Here is a 6,479-nt window from a genome sequence, read left to right on the forward strand (position 1 = left end):
GGTTCTAGCTACGAGGAAGTAATTCAAAAACGGGGGTGGTTTCCTAATCTAGTTAAGGCAAGGGCAATGATGGGAACAAGACAAGGGCTCGAGTGAGGGGGTTACCTAATGAAGATAGGTGAGGTGGCGCAAGCAGATTTCCTAACGGGCTGGGGATAGGGACCAGGTGGAGGTTACCTAAGGTGGCGCCAAGGGAGATCTTCTCAATCAAGAGAATCGCTAAGAGAGATAGCGATAAGGAAAAAAGGATCCAAAATTTCCTTAGAATAAGGAAGGAGGATCGCACGAGGAAGGGAGAGTGAATTGGGCTTGGGCCCACGTGAATCTCTCGTAACCTCACAAGGAAAGAAGATTAGGACATGTGGCGAGACTTGGAGGAGAAGGTGGGATTCGGTTGTGGAAAGGGTGAGCTGTAGCAACCGAGAGGGAAAGGAGGAGAAGATAGCTAAAGGAAATTCCTAAGGCTTTGCCATGTGGAATCGTGTGGGTCCCATGGGGAAGGAGATGGCTCGCAAGATGGGGGAGGGGTTACACGGTTTAGGGAAGTGATAATGAGATAAGCACGAGGTGGCCAGGTGCTTAGGGAATTATGCGTAAAAAGGGGGTGGGACGATTTGGGTAAGGATGAGGTGGCAAGCTACTTAGCTAGAAACAAGGGAAGGTGGAATCATGCGATATCTAGAAGATAAGGCAAGTGGCTACGATGGAAATAAAATTTAGAGGGTAGGTCGACACAAAAGGGGAAGGCTCTTGGATGGACGACACGTGGCACAACTAAGGGCTAGGATTAACACAACAAAAGAAAGAAGAAGACTTACCAAAAATGAAGCCGACGGTCAAGGAAAGTGCGATGAAGCACCGGCGGCTAGGGTTGAAGGCCCTAGTGCGCTCCTCCAAGATTGACCAAAATACCCCCACAAGCTAGTTAGGAATTCGAATTCACTGGAGGGTAATTCTGTCCTTGTCGTCGGAAAACTCAGGGTGACCGGAAAGTATGCAGCGGCCACCGAAGATAGGACTATTCCGGCCAAGGCTCAATCATTGTTATGAAACTCCGATTTTCACCAAATGAACCGAAATGATTCCTTTTCTTTTGGCAATCACCTTGACACTAATTTTCTGCCGGGATCACTCTTTAAACCACCATCTATCACGTATTTTCTCTTGCTGCTCTTGCTGGTGGAGCTCTTTGAAACCGAACTATATTTCTATACTCTTTTCACCGTCGGTTCCTTGATTCTTCCAGATTTGCACCAAGAGATAAAAGATCGGATCTAGGCCTCGTAAGAGAGATTCTAAGGGTGGCTTTTCTGCTGGGATTCCAGAACTAACTCACGGGTTTGGCACCGTGAACCAGTCTTAGAACGAACTAGAAAATCACCTCTAGAATGCTCCCAACGAACCACCTATTTCCAACAAGAAATCCCAAAGTACTAACCTCGCTTTTAGTCCTTTTTGAAGATGAACGTTGTTCGTCCTTCTTCAATCATCCCGGTGATGGATCAGCCTCTCAACCTTCTGGTTTTTTAGAAGGAAGGTACCGAATCCACTAGCATGCCGTGGGGAGTATTCGTGGTCTAAGGAGCCGCGCCTTCGCCGGAGCTACTTCGTGGTTCTTAGCCTTAAGCCGTCGGTCGATAGGAAGGAGGAAGACCAGAAAACAAAGGTGGGAAAGAAGAGGGACCTTCGGATGACCAGATGGAGGAAGCAATGTTGAATCACCTAGGAGACGACAAAGAGAAGAAAAGCGTCACAAAGAAAATGACAAAGGACCGAGATTTACCTTGAGGACGAGTAGGAAAACGCCATGGGGCAAGGAGACGTCCAAAAGAGAGAAGAGATTCTAAGGCAACGAGAGAGACCACCGCGGGAGAGAGGTGAGCCAGAAAAGACGAGAGAGAGACAAGGGCCTTGCGCCCAACACCTCCAATCAACACATTCTCTTTCTTCAATATTCAATAGCATAATTTTTACAAAGGAGCGAAGACTTATATACTACTCTAAGTGACTCGGTTCACAATCCGAACCGGTTCTTTACATGATTCAAATCTAATACTAAAGAAATCCAAAGCTGAATTAAAGTGGGCGCTACCCGTCCAAAGAATTGTAAACCCACGGATCTAGGATCCGTTTTCTCTTGGGCGCATGGATGAGCTTGGGTAGGCTCATCCCGATTTGCCTAGGTTCCGCCTAGGCTTACTTCGTTTGATCTAGGTTCTAGGACTCCATATAGGTTCTGACCACTCTAGTCGGTTGAGTCCCAACTTGGATCATGACCGCTTCTGAGGTTCGACCTTGTAGCTCTTGCACTTGGCCGTTGTTGCTCCGCCCGCTCCGCCCTCTGCAATAACTCCAAGTTGCTTTTTATCCTCGTGAGACGATCTTTCTAGGCTGGTCAAGTCATTTCCAGCCTCCACGAGCCTTGCTGGACCTACTTTGGTCCCGGGTTTGGTCCTAACGGACCTAGTGGAAATTTGGCTCGTAACAGATCCACCCTCCTTAAAATGAGCTTGTCCCCAAGCTCTTGCCACACATTCTTCCGGATGGGTCTGTTCTCCACTTGCTACCCCTTTACGTTTTTCTGGTCCATAATCCCTGGGTAGTGTTCTTAAGGAATTCCTTAGGTCTAAGAAACACCTTCTTGGGCCTCTTGAATAAACTTGAGTGTAGGCCCTAGCTGAACTGCTCTCCACTTTTGATTGCAACTGCCTTGGACCGTAGTCTCTTGGTAGCTGCCCAATAAAAAGCTTATGCTGCCCTTGCAGCGCTCTGCCCGTAGATGGTGTATGCAGCATCGTGTTGTTCTCAATTGATTTCTTGCCTTTATTCAAGGCCCACTGCGCTTCTACTGCACTTATCTTACATGGGCTATGTTCGTGAGTTATAAGGGTGTTGTTTGAATCCCTTAACTCACGACTACAGTTGGGAGAGTCTGGGAACCGATAGGCTCTCCAACGCTCTGGGTAAAGTTTTTCAACGCAGTGCCCCAGAGTTGGTGTTTGTTGTTTGTTGTGGCCACCCTCCTTAGGATGAAGCTGTCGTTTATCTAAGGTGGCCAGCGAATACCTCTTACTTTCGTTTGGCATTACTTGCGCAATGAGGGTTTCTTGATCTACCTTGCTTGGTTGTTGTTCCCCTTTTTGCTCCTTGGGGTAGATCCTAGTTTTTCCATGGTAATCCTCCGAACTGCTCTTGCTGTCATTTTCAGGTTCCGGGAGGATTCCTTGGGACGTAGCCAAGATTTCATCTTCTAACAAACCTCGGACGATGAATGACTTGGTTCTTTGTCTCAGTTCGGGTTTGTTAGGGCCCTTTTGTTGACGAGTAGTGGTAACCAGTTTTGGTTCATTTCGAGTCACTCCACAAGCTTGGCCTTCTTGCGGTTTACGTATTACTCTCGCCTTTCCTTCCTTTTTCCAAAGGGCTGTACTCTTACTTTGGGCACCCTGAATCTGAAAGTCTGGACCCACGAGTTCTTGGGTCACTATCTTTTGAAGTTCTCTTGTTGCCCAACTTCTGTGTGTCTTTTCGAGAGTTAGGTCCATACCACCCTCCTTAGGTTGAATCTTAGCCGTAAGAACATCAAGGGTGGGTTCTGGTTCTTCGTTGGTAGAACTCTCCTTCGGTTTGATAACCATGTGCCCTCCTGAGTTTTGACATAAGCTTTCAATTTCTTCAAGGATTTCTCGTTCTGTCCATGACTCTGTTGTCTGCTCAGGTAATGGGAGTGGACTTTTATTACCGCCCCTCTCTTGGAATGCTTCATGGGGCTTGTCATTCATTCCCCTATCCAAAGTTGCATGGGATTCGAATATAGTATTTTTCTTGTTGGCTTTTTCGAAATCTTCTGCATTAAACTGCTGAACACTGGGTACTGGCGGTTTCATAGAATAAAACTGCCTATATATTTTGGCAACGCCTGTACGCCGTGGCTGGGGAAACGATCCTGACTTCTTTGGCATATCCTCCTTGCTAAGTTTGTCTAGCTTTTCCGTGGCTGGAGGAGTAGCAAGTAATCCCTTTTGATCCTTTACTGAGATTGGTCCAGCTGTAACCTCAAACTCAGTTTTTTCTTGTTGTTTCTTGCTCGGTATGCCATAAGGGAAATACTCAGTAGCCGGTCCTAATATACCTGTCCTCTCCTTGGGAAACGTTAACAAGCTTTTCGTGGGAGAGGAAAGATTAGGGGTCCGTAGTATTCCTTTCTTAGTAACGACAACTTTTGTGCCATTCGAAGATTTTACATTATCGACTTTGGCACCACTTTGGACCGACAATTCAGGTTCCTCATCACTTGATGATTCTGCACTATCGCTTTCTGATGAGGTTTCTTCATCGCTGTCGTCACTACTCTCTGTGTCCGACTCTGTAGCAAGTTCAGACCGCCTATTATCGTTGGCTATTTCCTTATTTCTAATCGCCTCTCTGTGATCCATCCTTTCAAGCATCGAGTTCATCTTTTTGAGCACTTCGTCCCACGTAAGAGACCTTGTGCTTTGGTCATCTTGCTCATCTTCACCGTTAGACTCCCGATGATATTCTTTTTGCTCCTCGGTCACAGGCGTGAGTCTTTCTTCTAACACGAAGCGAAGACTCGAGATACCAACTTCGATGACATCTCCATGGTAGATTGGCGCCCAAACTTGATATTTCACTTCGTATCCAGCTACACTAAGTCTACTCGGGTAAGTGGTTTTGGTGACCCACACTTCTTGGTTATCCTTATTTATGGCTAACTCAAAACGACACCCTTGTAAGCTGAGGTGTCGGATCCTCAAGTTGCAATCGGGGTTACTGCCTACTTGGATATAAGTCCACTTTGGGCCTTGGTCCCAAGTACGTCCGTGGATCAACGTATCTTCCCGAATGCACACGCCATTCTCATAGGTGCAAAGGATTAAGTCCATTTCTGCTCTACTAGACGGCACCCGAATTCGTCTTCTACTCTACCAAGCAATGCTGAAGCAAAACACACCAAGAACGCCTAATTCTGCCAAGCAACCTAACTGTTGTAATAAGCACGCTGAAAACAACTAGTGTACTGACTTCTGGCTGTTCCCTTCAAACTTGGTCAGTAGCAAGATAAAATAGTTACCAAGCTACTCATCAAATTTGAGCTGAATCCGACTTCAGGAAGCCTCTGGACCAACACAAAATTTTCGCAGGACTGCTACCCGGACAGGTTCTGTCCGAACAGGCTGTTCTTTCAAAAACAGGTTCAAAACTAATATCTCCGGCCGAATCACCTCGGGTGGTATAAACAACTTTTGTAGAGTATATAAATACGAATCCGTCCACCAAATTTCAGGTCAATCCGACTTCTTTTGCCCCCTGAACTCGCCGATATACTGCCGCAGACTGTCACAGTCCAGAAACCCGAAAACACTGTCTAACTCTAAAAACGGAAATGCTGAAAATAGAATCTGTCTTCTACTGCCAGTTGACGCCGAATCTTCAAGGCCAAGTGCAAGTAGAGTCCAGATTTTCACCTCAACGGCTCTGATACCAATTGTTAGGACCCCGAAACCCGGCCGAGCTAGAGCAGTCGAACCTAGTTCCGAATCCTAAATCCAAGATCTCCTGAGGTGAGCCTAAATCAAAAAAACTAAACAAATTATACAAATGGACTACCCGGCCGGACAGGACCCCGGCGCAAACCCAGTAGGACGTGAATACAAGTGGGGGTAATCCAAAAAACCTATCTAAGTCAAACCTACTACAATGAACTACGAGGGGTGTGAGGCTTTACAATCGTTCGCGATACAAGATTGCACTCACAACTCACTCAGAACAAACCATGCAAACCATTCAAACCATCATCCTAGAGGCGTACAAACCACACCCAATTCCCTAGGAGGCTGGTCGACTCGTGGTCGTGTCTAGGCCAAGGGCCGTCGAGGTACCACTTCAGTCAACAATGGCCGTAGCCGGGCTGAAAAGCAAATGCAATATTAAAACGCCCTGCCCGCATGTCTATAGGGGGATGGGGGTTATACCTTCCAAGCTGGGGCTTGGATATGATCAGCAAGGGCCACGAGGAGAATTCCAACCCTCGGGCAATACAGCACCAAGGAGAGAAAGGGGCCGGCTGAAGATGGCAGCGATGGACGTCAGCGCTAGGAAGTAGATTCGGCGCCGATGATCTTCACGATAGTCAGGAAAGGATGCCGGACAGCTGCTGGAACTGGCCCTCCTGGCCGTGCGCAAGGTGGTAGTAAGAGCTTACTACCGCTGGAAGGATCCCTTTGAGTGTGGGGAGAGCCTTCAAGAACTGGCGGGTTCAAGGAAGAACCCGGACAAACCTAGACCTATCTAAGGCTCGGGTTGGGCTTGGCTGGATTGGGCTCTATAGGAGGTTCGGTCTAGTAAAGTGGTTTAAGGGTCGGGGTAGGCTTAGTCCGTGGTATTAGGTAAGGATTTGAGGTCGCCTAACTACAAGTGAGGCTAAGTGGGAAGGCTGCAGACAAGCGAGCCTAAGC

Source organism: Nymphaea colorata, chromosome 3 (assembly GCF_008831285.2).
Source record: "Nymphaea colorata isolate Beijing-Zhang1983 chromosome 3, ASM883128v2, whole genome shotgun sequence".
Taxonomy (NCBI): domain Eukaryota; kingdom Viridiplantae; phylum Streptophyta; class Magnoliopsida; order Nymphaeales; family Nymphaeaceae; genus Nymphaea; species Nymphaea colorata.